The sequence below is a fragment of the Podarcis filfolensis genome (genome assembly GCF_964270895.1).
Source record: "Podarcis filfolensis genome assembly, chromosome: 9".
In the NCBI taxonomy this organism is placed as follows: domain Eukaryota; kingdom Metazoa; phylum Chordata; class Lepidosauria; order Squamata; family Lacertidae; genus Podarcis; species Podarcis filfolensis.
Genome location: NC_139610.1, coordinates 38,183,124 through 38,196,578, shown reverse-complemented (window position 1 = coordinate 38,196,578; position 13,455 = coordinate 38,183,124). Strand labels below are relative to the sequence as shown.

Here is a 13,455-nt window from a genome sequence, read left to right as displayed (position 1 = left end):
AATGCTAGAGTGTCTGGTTCCCCAGAGCTGTGTTTGACAGACTTTGCTGAAGTCAAGCTCTTCAAGGTGAGTTGAATATAAGCCGATATCAACGTAAGCCTTTAGCACACTGTCCTGCGAGTAAACCCCACTGAATTCAGTGACTCTTCTGAGAACGCATGCATAGGATGACACTGTTAAACATCTGCATGGAAGCATGTCAGATGAATTTTATTGGGAAAACTGCCAAACTTTTAAAAACATTATATATATATATATATATATATATATATATATATATATATATATCCCTTTCTTACCTGTCATAAATGCTTCACTGCCTAGTTTATGAAAACCATCCAGGATTTATGTCAAGCTGGAATAGGAATAATGGCTCAGAACAGCCACAAAGAAAACCATTTGAACTATTATCAGTTTAATAATCGCAGCCCTAGAGCCAGGAGATGTTCCAATGAATTTGCAGTTAAAAACAATAATTGAGGTAATTTTTTAAAAAAGGCAGAGAACAAGAGGAATAGGTACTTATTTGTGTAATGCAATCATTCCATATTCAATGTTTTTAGAAAATAATTTCTGGAATGCAGTAATTGGCAGTGCTACATGTTAGCAGATCCCATTCTTAATCTGCCATAAAGCTCCCAGTTCATGCTGTGTAACTGTAATTGTGTGACTTCCTCTTATCATTAATGAACTTCAAAAGAAGATAAAGATCTTAAAGCATTTGGGAGACCATACTCGATAAGTCTCTCAGCCCCAATTACCTACCTTGGGAGGGTTTATAAATAATGCAAAGGGGCTTTGTTCTGGGAAGAAATAATTTGAGGAAAAACTCTTTGTGTTCCTTGTTCTCATTGGTCTTAAGATACTTTTTTATGGTGTAGCTCTATATTTAAACATTTAAGGCCCCCTTTTCTCTTGCCAAAATATAAATACGGCTTACTGTAAATGAGGCTCAGCCTTTCTTCTTATCCGCAGCCAGGAAGATTGCAAAGGGTGCATTGGAAACATATGATGACCTTGAAGGACATAACTAATTTGCATAGTGTGGATGCACATAATTGGCATACTTGGCGTATCAGTTGCTCACATTTTATTGAGGAGGAACCAAGACACAAGAGGTGTGGCCCTTATTCAGAGACACCTTAGCCGGCCTATGTTGGGAAAGAACTTAAACTAGCCTCTCAAAACTAATATGAACATCGAGAGATGAAAAGATGACCATTCTCACTAAGAGCAAACTCTAGAGTGCCAACAGATTGGAAAGCAAAACAGGGCCAGAAGGAGGTATCAGCATGTCTGGGTGAACCTTGAGATAGGCAGAAGTACAAAACAAATCCATCCTAGTGATGATTAAGCCTGCTTGGTTGTCTCCAGGAGTGACAGAATATTACGTGCCAGTTGGCAAAGTAAACTGAGTAACTAAAGCAGGGCTGGGGAAGCTGTGGGTGAGGTGTGCTAACTCCTAGGGGTGGAGGTGTCTTCGGCCCCCTCAAAATCTGCTGGCATGGGGCCAGGCCCCCTCAGTGCTGAGGGGTCGGAGGAGGTTGATCACTTAGCCGAGAGTGGTGCAGTTCAGTGGCTGGTTCCTCCTGAGTATGAGAAAGAAAGCTGTGCCACACTGGTATCTGTGTTTAGCCTCCTGATGTTGTGACATCATGCACATGACATCACACAGGCAGCACATGCCGGGCGCCTATCACCACACACACACAGTGAATGGCGGGTGGCACTCCTCAATCTTGGGTGCAAGACAGCACCTCTGCTGCAGGCATCCAGATGTTGGTGGACTTCAGCATAACCAATGGTCAGGGATGGGAGTTGTAATACAACAACATGCAGAAGGCTGCAGGTTCCCAACCCCTGCAGTAGAGACACCCGACCTTTAGGGATTTAATGCGACCATTTGTTCCTCGAACTAATGTTTTCATTCTTCATCTCAAAAGTTCAGTAGACCTTTTATCTCAGCACATAAACATTATTTTAAAACCAATATTTTACAGAGTTGGAAAACTATGACCTTCTCATCAAAGGTGCCCTTATGAAGGAAGCCAACAACTTTTCTAGCATTATTTCTCTCTCTCATTCAATAGCTATCGTGTACATTTAAAAAGCCGTTAAATGAAAAATTGTATTTCTTGCATAGAAAGAGCCAGAACTCAAACTGGCTTTCATCTTAATTAATCAACAGCTTGATTCACATCCCCACTTAAAAGAAAGCACTTAGATTTATATAATTCCATTAACTCCAGTTGACTCTTGTATTTGGCTGTAAATCTGTACGGGGTTTTACAGTTTATTAATTCAAACCCTCTCTTCTGCTGACTGAAATACTTCAACCTGGGGAGATAATAATCCTTGTACGTTCAATTGTAAGAAATTTATTGTTGCATAAGCTTCCCTGGACTAGAGCCTGCTTCATATAGTGGTTAACGGATACGAAGTGCTCACTAGTAATTTAAATCAAAAGGTGAAATTAACAGTGCAATTGAATACTTAGATTCAATGAGGCTTACTCTCAAGGAAGTGTGCACTTAACTGCAGCCTAAGTGTCCTCTCTTGCCTCCTCTCGCCAGTGTGGTGTAGTGGTTAAGAGCGGTAATCATAATCTGGGGAACCGGGTTCGCGTCTCTGCTCCTCCACATGCAGCTGCTGGGTGACCTTGGGCTAGTCACACTTCTCTGAAGTCTCTCAGCCTCACTCACCTCATAGAGTTTTTGTTGTGGGGGAGGAAGGGAAAGGAGAATGTTAGCTGCTTTGAGACTCCTTCGGGTAGTGATAAAGCGGGATGTCAAATACAAACTCCTCCTCTTCTTCCTGACAAAGCAATCTCCCCGCCCTTTGTGCTGGGCAGAGGTGTTCCCCCAGTAGACCTACAGGCCTCCATCAGCCTCCCACTGGCAGCCGCATCACTACTCCACTGGTGCAGAGCCCCTGCTTCGTCCCATCAACCGAAGATGAAGCTTTCTTGAGTGGGGTTGGGGCAAACTGACCTGGGATCCATTGTATCCTGAGCTAGCCCTGTTGCCGCTACATGATGGCAACAGGCTTGTTCCAGGTCCAATCACTGCACCAGCATCAGGCTGGCACAGCAATCTGCCTCCATTTCCCACATGTCGCAGGTATAGCAGTGACCCCGTGTCTCTATAATTTCCCTTTGGACTGAGGTAGCTAGGATTGCTCACTTAGTCTTCCTGTTCCTGCCTTTCTATACCTTTATTGCTCTTTCATCACCCAAAATACACACGTGCATTTTCCTCCACCACTTCCTCATCACCAGGCTTCGTCCGCTTCGCTTTTCTCAGGCTTCTGGCTCTTCTCTGTTTTCTGAGACTCTCTTGCTATTCTCCCTTTCTTAAAACTCACACCCTCTTCATTCTCCTTGCTCTGCTACCACCCATTTGACGCCAGCAGTGCTCAGGTGACCCTAGTGTCTGTGTGAAGTTACTCTCCTAGGCAAGCTGACCTTTCACTTTCCCTCCAAAAACACAGTAAAATTTTGCTGAGATTCTGTGTTCCACCACAGTTAATATTTACAAGCATGTCATACCATTATAGAAGTGTCCAACCAATTACATAGATACAAAATGGCTGGGAGAGTTCTAACTCAGGCATGCAAAAGTATGGCTGTTTGTATAAGATTCTGTCTTCATAGACCTATTATAAGTGTATCAAGGAGGGCCTTGGAGAAGCATAATAATACATATTTGTATGCTGGGGAGGGGAACAGATGGAAAAATCTGAAATAATCAGAAACACATGGGGTTGGATTATTTATTTATGGTCATTTTTTAATATTGCCTTTCCTTATATCCCCGGGGCAATTTAGAGGAAAGAATACTCTCTCTCTCTCTCTCTCTCTCTCTCTCTCTCACACACACACACACACACACACACACACACACACGGGAAAGTGTACAACATCACAGAAGTAACATAAAACAGTCAGAAAGATTAATATCATATCCCAAACTTGAGAAGATAAAAGGTAGATTCCAGGTGAAACTTTATGGGAAGAGCATTCAATAATTATGGCCCCACTCCTTGAAGACCCTCTCTCTAGCACACAGCTGCCTCAGCTCAATTGTTGGGGCGCCCACAAGAGGTCCTTCCCTGTAGGTCTTAATGTACAAAGAGTCAGGCATGGTAACCCTTGTCTGCACTAAGCACTGAAAGCAGGATTATGCCACTTTCAACAGGCATGGCTTCCCCCAAAGGATCCTAGGCGCTGTAATTTGTTAAGGAACTGAGAGTTGTAGGAGACCCCAGGTCTCTTCAGATAGCTACAATTCCCAGAACTCTTTGCAAAGATGGACTGATTGTTACTCTCTTTATTTATTTATTTATTTATTTAAAAAAATATTTTATTAAGGGTTTTCTTGTTTTACAGTGTAAGTGTAATGCCTCGTATTTTTTTTTCCTTCCATGTAACATTTTTACAAATCTGTTTCATTTGATGAGGCATTAGGGAGAGAAGAAAAAAAAAGAAAAAAAAAGAAAGGGGGTGGAGGGAGGGGAGATGGATGGGGGTGGGGTCGGGTAACGGTGTTTCTGTTATGCTTAATGTATGTAGAGTTTGGTGTCAGCGTGCTTGTGTTGTTCACTTGTGTTCCTTTGGTGGTGAGAGAGGTTGGGGTTGGCCTAGGGTGTGATTGTTTGTTTGTGATTGGCTGTGGTGATCTTTGTTTTCGTGTGTGAGTGAGGTGGGTGGGTGTTTTGGATCAGGTTAGCCATACTGATTTGTATGCTGTTGGTGGATTATTGTCGTTGTCCTGTTGGGCTGTGTATGTGATAAAGGGGAGCCATACCGGGGTGAAGGTGTCTTCTTTTGTTCTGATTGTTACTCTCTTAGAACTGTAGCTCCCTGAGGTGAACTGGAGAAAAACATAGGTCAAATATATGTTGCCTGTGCTTTTCCATTCTCACAGTGTGAACTAAACCCACAACTGTTAACAGAATAGCTTTTCTTTTAAGGGAATCACAGGACACCGGTTATGGGGGTCATTTATGATGGCCAAACTTTATTCCAAACTGTTCAGAAAGTGTATGTAATTTGAGTGTAATCTCAATTGAAAGCTCCACTTTGGGAATACTTCTTTTTATGCAAAGGTCCGAGTTGTGATCACTGCAAATGCAGCTGTCAACATTCTACAAAGCTGTGGGGGAAAATAACAATTTGTGATGATGATCTGTTCTGGGTCTTGGGAGATCTGGTTACATTTTTGTGTTCCACAGACATTTTTTTGTGTCCCACAGAGTTTTTACATGATCTAAGGCAAATGGTTTAGATTCTTAGCTTCTATTGAAGTTCCTGTGAGGAGCAATAGCAAAGAACCAGCCAACCAGCTTGGAAGTTGGTTCTCTGTCTATACAAAGTAAGGAAAAACCAGTCAACTGAGATAGATACATCCAAAATGCTCCTTTAAACCTAACCCTGTGCCCAGCAATATAGCCAGGAGTATGTCAAATATACTCAATATATTGCTCAATATTTCTATCCTCTAAGACCTGATACGAAATTCCTTAACTCTTTCTTCTGGAATTGGAACTTGTGTTCTACTGAGTACTAGTACTCTAACTTAGTACTACTGCTCTAACTGTAATGATATGAGCGTTCTTAAAGGTAAAGGGAAAGGGACCCCTGACTACTAGGTCCAGTCGTGACCGACTCTGGGGTTGCGGCGCTCATCTCACTTTATTAGCCAAGGGAGCCGGCATACAGCTTCCGGGTCATGTGGCCAGCATGACTAAGCTGCTTCTGGTGAACCAGAGCAGCGCACGGAAACGCTGTTTACCTTCCCACCGGAGCGGTACCTATTTATCTACTTGCGCTTTGACGTGCTTTCAAACTGCTAGGTTGGCAAGAGCAGGGACCGAATTTTGGAGAGAAACTTGGAGAAGCCAGAGAATGAAGCTGGTACAGTGGTACCTCGGGTTACAGATGTTTCAGGTTACAGACTCCGCTAACCCAGAAATAGTACCTCGGGTTAAGAACTTTGCTTCAGGGTGAGAACAGAAATCGTGCTTCGGCGGTGCAGCGGCAGCGGGATGCCCCATTAGCTAAAGTGGTACCTCAGGTTAAGAACAGTTTCAGGTTAAGAACGGACCTCCGGAACCAATTAAGTTCTTAACCCAAGGTACCACTGTACTTTCTGGAGGCAAATAATGTGTTATGTCACTGTATTCCCTCCTCACTTGAGGTGCACTGAGCTTCTTCAAATGGCTCATGAAATTGTTGTCTCTATCCCTCCTTTGCTATCCCTCTCCTGCGTCTTTTCACTTTATTACACTGCTCCTGATGGTTACTGGAAGCCTGAATGCCATGCCTCTCAAAAACATGCTATTCAAGGTCTAGGGTGGCATCTCAAGTGATATGTGTTGAGTCATCTGACTGCTAGGTAAATAACTGACCTATAGGTTGCAACACCAGAGATACTATGTGACCGCAGGTGCAAATCTGACAGCTACAGTCAGAAATTACTCTCATTAATTCGTTCACCTCAGTTTTATTGTTCCTGGATGTATAACATACCTATAAACTGAGGTGCTGGGCACCCACTTGAAACCACGTCTTGAACCTAGAGCAGACAGCATAAGAATAAATAAGACAAGCTGCCGTAACATGAAAGAAATGTAGTTTAACTTTAATGAAGATTGAAAGGTTGGTTCTGTATCACAGGGTAATTTTTCGCTGCCTTCCAGTACCAGGCTGGAATGTGTATACAGAGTTTTTACTATGACGTATGAGTTGATTAGCCTTGACAGGAGAACATGTTTAATTACTGAAGAGGCTTTTTAATTGTGGTTTGTGGGCAGCTTTTGTGTTTTGGGAGGTGTGTCATAAGTTGTAGATGAGATGGTCCTGGACCAGAGAGGCAATAGCTCCGAATGAGAACTGGACTACATATATAAACAGGACTAGTTGCTGGCAAAAGTATTACTGGCTTTATAAAAATAGCAGATGTTGGAGGGAAAGGGTGCCAAGACGACTAACACAATCTCAGCGGGAAGCCGTTGGCATGTAAATGTTAATGACCCAACAAGGCACCATGAAGGAAGACGTTTGCTAGAAATCCAAAAATGTGGATGAAGTTGCCGAGAGTAACATTCCCAGGGGAAGGAAGGGGGAGGAGAATACCTAATAAATACGTGTAATGTGAGCACTGCAGTGTTTAAGCCTTAAAATGTTTGGCGAAGGAAATTAGAATTTATAAGTCATTAAACTAAAGATAAATCCAGGAGTTGAATAATTCTGCCAGAGTACTGGAGTGAGTAGAAAAAAGGGGGGCTGGGCTGGGCAGCAGCGCACAACAAAAGTGCTGCTGTCAGATTTGATGGCTTGGAGCTTATATTTATTTATTTGGATTTATTGATATTTCCATCCTACATTGAAAGCACAGGTTAGGCTGCAACATTTAATCCTGCGTACACGACCAGATTCAGCAATGATTTACTTCTTGTAGGGCACCATTTGATATTAGTTAGAACCAGAACCCTGTGATGGGCTGTGAGGGAAATCAGAATGGGGAATTACTGGAATCTGGTGGTGCTTCCTTTCCGTTCCAGAGAGCCCTGCTGTTGAGTCAGATCTCACAGGGCATGCATGATATCACCATCCTGCTAGAGATTATGCACGTGCAAGAGAGCCTGGGTGGATTCTGGAAACAGTTCTACAGGTTCTGTGGAACTATGGGCAAAAAAATCAAGTCCTGCCAAACAAATTCTGGATATGAATGTAGGCTGACGGATGCTGTGGCTTTGTTCTCCTTTTTATAAAGCCATTTATAACAGGGTTGGGGATACCATACCATATGCCTCAGATGTTGTTGCACTCCAAGGCTCATCAGCCCATCCAGCAAAGCCCAAGGGCAGGAATGATCAGAGTTGTAGTCCTGCAACATCTGGGGGAACACACATTCCCCGCTGCTGATTTATAATTCCCAATGGGGAATGCATTCATTTTTAAAATGCAGAAAAGATTTCATAATCCACAATACTTTTTTTTTTAAATGGAAAAAGTTGCACCATTAAGAATAACAAATTCTAGAAAAAGGAAACATGACTTTCTACTTACCAGCATTGAACATATGGAGCTTTTAAGATTCAAAACAAGACTCTGGATTCTATCAAGTAAGAAAAGAACAGGATAGGAGCACATAAGGAGGTACCGTTGTCACTTTGAGTGGTTTATATATTTCTTTATTTGGATTCATTTTCCATCTTACTCTGAAAGCATAGGCTAGGTCAGGGGTCACCAACCTTACCATGGTGCCCACCAGGGTCTTCTTGGATGCCCTCAGGATAAACCATGCTCCTCAGGTTTCCAGGTTTCAATAAAACCAAAAGTAAGTTTCTAGCATTTTCTGAACCTAGGAGGCAAAATGTACATACACCATGTACATGATAAATGAGCCTGCTCCATGCCTTTCAGTGGTTTACTCTGCCTCTCCAAAAGCCTCCCCCACCCACCGAGAATCCTGCAAACACCCATGTGTGTGAGACGAAAAGTACACTTGGGAGAGAAAGGGGGAAAGAGCTACGTGTGGTCTGTGAGAGAGAGGGAGATATGCATTTGGCAGGACAGGTGTACTGCATATGTGAAGTGTGTGTGAGATATATATATATATATCGAGAGAGAGAGATGCACATGTGTTTGTGGTCAGCATGTGTGTGATGAGTGTGTGTGTGCAAGATGCACCTTGTATTTTTTCCTGTTACTAGGGAATGCTCCATGTTGTTGGTGTGCATTGTTATGTGTGTATGGAATTAATATTGTGTGATCTCCACCATCAGAGCCAGCAGGATATAGCTAGCTACCCAAGGTAAGCCTGAAGTTGCCCATGGCATGGAGAAGCAACAATGAATGTATTCTCTATAGTTTTGTATTATACGATATCCTGCCTTGCAGTCATTGTGTACTATGCCATGCTGCCACGGCAGCCATTTTGTGACTGATGTCTCAAAACTAAACACATGCCCTGGTCCAAAACGGTTACAGACCCCTGAGCTAAAGTAACACACTGTGTCATGGAGGATAGAATTGTCAATGACTATGAGCCATTTCACTCAAGAGAACCTCCGAGTACAGGCTATTGGTGTGAACATATGTGTGGGAGTGTCCAAATGTAAGAGAAGGGTTGTTGCCTTCATGCATTACTTAGGTGCTTCCTAAAAACATCTACATTCCAGCGCTTTGTCTAATTAAGCAACCTATGGCTTTTAAAACTGCCTATGGGAGGTATTGTTTGTTACTCTGTTGTGCATTATTGTGTTGTAATCTGATCCTTGGTTGAAGGGTGGGATGGAAATTCAGTAGATAGATAATTAGATAAATAAATGAAAATACTTGTATGCAGTTCGATACCAGATGCTGGCCTTTACTCTTGGTCAGATCATAAGAACATAAGACGAGTTCTGTCAGATCAGACCAAAGGCCTATCTGGCTCAGCATCTTGTCCTCACAGCAGCTAATCAGATGCCTATGGGAAGCCTGCAAACTATACACTCTCCTACCTTGTGATCTCCAGAGATGGGTCTACAGAGGTGTATTGCCTCCGATAGTGGAGGTAGAACATAACCTTCATGGCTATGAAACTACCCTCCTCCAATTTGTTTCATCTTCTTTTAAAGCCACCCAGGTTTGAGGCCATCACTAACATGAATGGGTTTAAAAGAAGATTAGACAAATTCACAGAGCAGTAAGGCTAGCAATGTGGCTCTGTTCTACACTGTTTGGCGTGATGTGTGCCCTACAAGGCTGTTCTTATAACTGCCAGCGACCGTGACCAGAGTTCATTCAATCCATCATTTGTATTATCTATATTTGAGGCAGTTTATCAATCAATTGAGGGACGCGGGTGGCGCTGTGAGTTAAACCACAGAGCCTAGGGCTTGCCAATCAGAAGGTCAGCGGTTTGAATCCCCGTGACGGGGTGAGCTCCCATTGCTCGGTCCCTGCTCCTGCCAACCTAGCAGTTCAAAAGCATGTCAAAGCGCAAGTAGATAAATCGGTATCGCTCCGGCGGGAAGGTAAACGGTGTTTCCGTGCGCTGCTCTGGTTTGCCAGAAGCGCCTTAGTCATGCTGGCCACATGACCCAAAAGCTGTACGCCAGCTCCCTTGGCCAATAAAGCGAGATGAGCGCCGCAACTCCAGAGTTGGTCACGACTGGACCTAATGGTCAGGGGTCCCTTTACCTATCAATCAATTAAAAGTGATCTTCCAAATGTCCAGCTTTCGCAACATCAGCAGCAACAAAAAAGAAGAGAGGATTAAATTTTGACTCTAAAGACTTGTTTGTTTCTTTTAAATCTCCAACTGCTTCTCTACTGGATTTGTTTTACTGGCATCATTCTGTATTCTGCCCATGTGGTCCCCCTTTGTCTTTCTAGGTGTTGCAATTGCTTTGTAATTTCCTCTTCAAGATATGGGGAGTGGTAGTGGTGCCAGAAGGAAGTCTGTGGAATCACTGAAATCCAAAAAGTCTATTAAAAACACTACTTGGCCTTTTCTAGACGTAGGAGAAATTGCCAACAGCCATTTGCAGAACTAGAAATAAATGTTGGACATTAATCTTGGAAAGATTTTATTCTACATGACTAGGATATGCTGCAGGATGTATAGCTGGTATTCCTTCTGCAGTGACAGCTGGCTCTTTCGTCAGTTATTCCCCTTTCATTTCGGGACCCATTGAGAACTAAATTACATTTCTGCTGGAACTGAAACTCTTCCACTGACTAACTAAATATTTCTTTTTTTGACTCTCCTAATTTATCATCTGAAAACATTTTTGAAAAGAGATTCAACTGAATTATTGATCTGACAAAGAACTGTATGGTCACAAAGCTCAGTTTGATAGAGCCTCCAACCAGAATAGCTTTGTTTGTCTCCAGCTATTACAAAGTTTAAAAATTCTCAAGAATAATAACTTTAAATTATCCTAAAAAGTTGAAATACAATCTAGGTGATATTCATATACAGATTTACATCTTGCTTTAATTTTCCAGAGGGAGACTTGATTTCCTGTTCTGTTCTAAGCATGTGGATACAGACATACATAAAGCTGCCCAAAGTAAGTGGACTTTACTCCCAGGGAAGTGGGCTATAATTTGTAGGTATGAGGCAGATTACAGACCATGCCACACTTTTCAGTGCCCCATGCTAATTTGTAATCCTGGCCTGTGTTCTAGCCAATGTTAGTCCTATTCAGAGTAGACCTATTGAAATTAATGGACCTTAGTCACGCCTCATCATTTCAGTGGGCCTACTCTCAGACTAATCTTGGATGCAACCCAGAACATCTTTTTTTTATTATATTATTAATGCCCATGTCTTTAAAAAGAGAGAAGTACATAATTAACTCCCCCACTGATAAAGTTGGGTTGGTTCCTATTGGAATTTGAATTTTATTGCAGGCCAGAAAAACCTAAAGAGCTAGAAATGGAACCAAGGCAAAAAGGTGCTTTGATATCATTCACCCAGTAAAGTGGCTGTTCTGTAGACAAAAATGTATTGCTGAACTAAATATTGTTGGCAGGTTTTCTTTCCCCCTGACCTCAGTGCTTTAATTTTCAACTCTGAATCTGCACATGGTCTTATTATGCTTTTGCATTTACTGTTGCAACATGTACAGTGTAGGACAAGGGCTTGTTAACCGTAAGCATCTCTCCGGTTGGCAGGCAGCCTGCAGCAGCACTTCTAACAGATGTTTCTGCTTTATAGATCAATACAAGAGGAGCTCTTGCCTTGTCCAGGATGGAAACAAATGCCAGCACAGCGTTCCAGTGACAACTACTATGACACAGGGAGGTTGATCAGAGATGCCATGCTTTATGGTCGCCGCTACCAATGAAAAATAAAGTGATATTAAAAGAGTCATGTTTTAATGATTCATCTAGAGTTGATGAGACTCTGGCAAGACTCCTGTCTTTTTGAAACAGAAGTGGGAAACCTTTTTCTTTTCTTTTTTGGCTTGGAGACTACCTTCTTTTGTGGGCCACAAAGCAGTGATGGGTGAAGCCAAAAGCAAAAATGGGCAAGATGCAATTCTTACCTTTGTGCAGCAAGCTACATTCAGGGGAGGCTGGTGCCCAGTTGACCTGGCAGAAGGGCAGGACGCCAACAGTAGCAGGGGCAGAGCAAATGACTGGCAGAATAGAACCAATATTAGCAAGAGCAGAGCTATTTTTCTAGAAAAAGAGGTGCCGGAACCAGTGCTTTTTGGGGGGACAGGTACTCAAGGGTACGCAGTATCGGTGCCTTTTTTTTTGTTGTTGTTAAAAAGTGTGGCACCTATTTTATTAGAAAAAAAAGGCACTGGCCAGAACTCACCACAAATGCCTCTCTTGTTCTCTTATAATGCTAATGGCGCCCACCCGAGAAGTGCCAGAACTGAGTTCTGACCAGTTCCTGCTGGAAAAAGCACTGAGCAAGAGCCAACTAATTTTGGTTTTGCTCTCATCCTCCTCCCTGTTGAATTCTACAAAGGCAACACTGAGACTAAGGAGGAGGAAGCTGACAGCCGGATGCTTCCCCCCCTGGGTTGGATATAAGGAAGGAGGTAGCTTAGTTGCACTAGCCACCGTTGAATACAAAAAGCCAGAGGTTTCTAGACACCCATCTCTTTCCATCTTTCATCCAGACAAGCAAGAGGCACCAGAATATTTGAAGGACACATTCCAACATGGGAGTAGGGAATGAGGACATGCCAAGGAGCCTTTTCCCCTAGTCTTTGTACAAAGATTGCTGCCATCTGTGGCAATGGAGGCCTTGTGTGTACAGCTAAAGGCTTCCACATGACTTGAAACCCTGCACTATAATAGGGTTGCCATATTTCAAGCAGTGAAAATCCGGACAGAAAAGTTTTTTGTTCGCCAACATTGTTGAGCTTCTTTAGCAAAATTGTAAAGAAAAAGCCTGAAGGTTTTGAGCTATTTTTAAGGAAACTTGCCCCAAACGACACTGCCAACATGGGTTGCCATACGTCCAGATTTTCCCAGACATTTTAGCAATTTCTGCCTGGACACTGCTTCTGACTGCAGTATTCCAGATAAGTCTGGGAAATTCCGGATGTAGGGCAACCCTACACTATGATGATTCCATGTCACAGGGGGCAGGTCTACAGCTCCTGAATTAATGAAATAGGAATATTAATGGCTGAAGAACACTTTAGAGATTTTAAGCTTCTAGAAATCCTGAAGAATGGGCCAAACTATATGTGGCATTATTCAAGCATCTCTCAAGTACAAAAGCTGGGTGTTTTGTTTCATTTTTTGACAAATAGCCAGTGGGCGTCTTCATGGGTAACCTAATGTAATGTCTTCTGCTTCAGAGTCCCCATGTTGATAATATAAAATCTAGCAGTTACCGTATTTTTTGCTCTATAGGACGCACTTTTTCCCCTCCAAAAATTAAGGGAAATGTGTGTGTCCTATGGAGCGAATGCAGGCTCCTTGGCTTC

General features: G+C 42.6%; 1 protein-coding gene across 2 annotated transcripts in view; it reads left to right on the top strand.

The window, feature by feature from the left end:
• Window positions 1–11,870, top strand: part of TLR2 (toll like receptor 2) — a 96,483-nt gene extending 84,613 nt beyond the window's left edge. For both annotated transcript variants that reach the window (XR_014552146.1, XR_014552147.1), the window contains exon 3: window positions 11,718–11,870. The gene's annotated coding sequence lies outside the window, so the exon portion shown is untranslated. The remainder of the gene's footprint in view (window positions 1–11,717) is intronic.
• The last annotated feature ends 1,585 nt before the right edge of the window (window positions 11,871–13,455 follow it).